This window comes from Dipodomys merriami, unplaced genomic scaffold (assembly GCF_024711535.1).
Source record: "Dipodomys merriami isolate MVZ:Mamm:240054 unplaced genomic scaffold, mDipMer1.0.p SCAF_1082, whole genome shotgun sequence".
NCBI lineage: Eukaryota > Metazoa > Chordata > Mammalia > Rodentia > Heteromyidae > Dipodomys > Dipodomys merriami.
In genome coordinates, this window is record NW_027202363.1 from 25,822 (window position 1) to 28,153 (window position 2,332).

The 2,332-nt window shown below is 40.7% G+C and overlaps 1 pseudogene; it reads right to left on the reverse strand.

Moving 5' to 3' along the window:
- Window positions 1–757: 757 nt before the first annotated feature.
- LOC138815258 (heterogeneous nuclear ribonucleoprotein A3-like) lies at window positions 758–1,879 on the reverse strand (annotated as a pseudogene).
- Between the last annotated feature and the right edge of the window lie 453 nt (window positions 1,880–2,332).

The window sequence follows — 2,332 nt, forward strand, 5'->3', positions numbered from 1 at the left end:
GAAGGAAAATGCACAAATAGGGATTTTGAGGGTTTTTTTTTTTCATTTGAAGGTAATCTTAATGCTATTAAATTCACAAATATGCTAATTTAAATACCCAATCCTATGTATCTAAAACACACAATGCATACATGCAAGTATCTATTCTCTCCACATGTCAGCGCCCATTCGTATCATGGTTTGGAAATGAGGAGAATAGATTCCCCTTAAACTGCAAGTCAGTAGGTGTTCCTTTACAGTTAACTTTAGCAAAATTCATACAAAATAGTGATTAACAATGATCTTTACTTGTTAACTCACAAGGAAACACCTTCAAAACTGCATTTCGTTAAAGTTTCTGTACTAAAATGTAGAAAAACTGAACTACACAAATATTGAAAAGTTAAAAATTCCTTAATTTTTTATTCCTGGTACCACTACCACAATTCACAGGGCAATATAGCTGATGTAATGAAAAGACAAAGACAAAGCTACAACAGATAAAAGACCTCAGGAATATACATCTAATTGACACTATGTTGCATGAATCAATAGCTGCACTTTTTGCAAACTGTGGTTATGACAGTCCTGAACAAGAAGGGTTTCCTGTTTAAGCTGCAGTAACTTTTCTGACTATGGATCATTGTTCCTTCTGTGGCAGATTTTTACAGTTCCTTTAATGCATTTGGGACGACTGTCTCAAAATAAACTGCAGCTTTCCTGACAACTCCTCGCTCTCTCTCTCCTGCTAAGAACTGTAGCCTTTTTTTCTGTTGTTTTAAAATCTTCTACTACCATATCCACCACTTCCACCACCAGATCCATAACCACCACCATATGGACTGCCAGAGCTTCTTCCACCAAAACTGTCCCCTTTCATGGGTCCATAATTTGATTGCTGTTGTCCACTGTAATTTCCAAAATCATTATAGTTACCACCACCAAAATTTCCTCCTTCATTGTAACCATCATATCCTCCTCCACCACCCCCATATCCTCCACCTTGGTTTCCATAACCTGGTCCACCACCACCATAGCCTCCTCTACTACTATAACCAGGACGGCCACCATAGTTGCCACCATCACCTCCAAATACATTGTATCCACCATCACCTCCTCCATAGCTACCTCTGCTGCCACCACCTCCACCACCATAGCCTCTTCTTCCACCAAAGTTTCCATCACATCCAAAATTATCTCCACCACCTCCAAAGTTTCCTCCACGACCCATAATGTTGCCAGATCCACCTCTACGACCTCTTTGTGATCCAGCAGACTGCATCTCTTGTTTAGAAAGGGCCTTTTATACTTCACAATAATGCCCATTAATAGTGTGGTATTTCTGAACAACAATTTTATCAACTGTATCATGATCATCAAAAGTTACAAAAGCAAATCCTCTCTTTTTTCCACTCTGCCGGTCTTCCATAACTTCTATGGTTTCAATCTTGCCATATTTTTCAAAGTAGTCTCTCAAATTATATTCTTCTGTATCTTCTTTAATACCACCAACAAAAATTTTCTTCACTGTTAGATGGGCTCCTGGCTTCACAGAATCCTCTCTAGAAACCTCTCTCTTTGGTTCCACAACACGTCCATCAACCTTGTGGGGTCTAGCACACATGGCTGCATCATCTCTTCAACACAAGAATAAGTCACAAAACCGAAGCCCCTGGAACGTTTTGTCTGAGGATCTCTCATTAACACACAATCTGTGAGTGTGCCCCATTTCTCAGAATGTTCTCTTAAACTATCATCTTTAGTTTTGAAGCTCAGACCACTAATAAACAGCTTCCGCAGCTGCTCTGGTTCCTTTGGATCATGGCCTTCCTCCCCCCAGTGACAGCAGCGACGGCCAGAGTCGGGCTGGGGGCGACCCGGGCGGCGGTTTTACCTCCATTTTGAGATCGGACCGGCCTCTTCCAACTCGAGTTCAATATGATACCGAGAGGAAGAGGCCAAGGGTGCATAATTTTGAAACGTATTTTGAAAGGGTATAAATTTGATTGAAAGAGATGGTTTGCAGCTATGAAAATTGAACAAGGAAGCATGTTGAAATTGTTTTGGGAAGGTAGGAAGGGGAGAAGGGGGAAAGGAAATTGATATAAGGGGTGAGATTGATTGGGACAAATTTTAAACATGTCTGGAAATGTAGCAGGTGTGAGCAACTGGTACCCTGCTCCTTTTTATTTGTATATGAAATTACTCTCCCTTCAAGAATGCTGATACAGTTAATTCCCCTTATTTGTTTGTATGAGCTTTCTTCTTTTATGTATGTATGGTACCAGGGTTTGAGCCTAGGGCGTAAGGTTTGCAAAGTGGTGCTCTATGGCTTAAGCCACAACCCAGCACT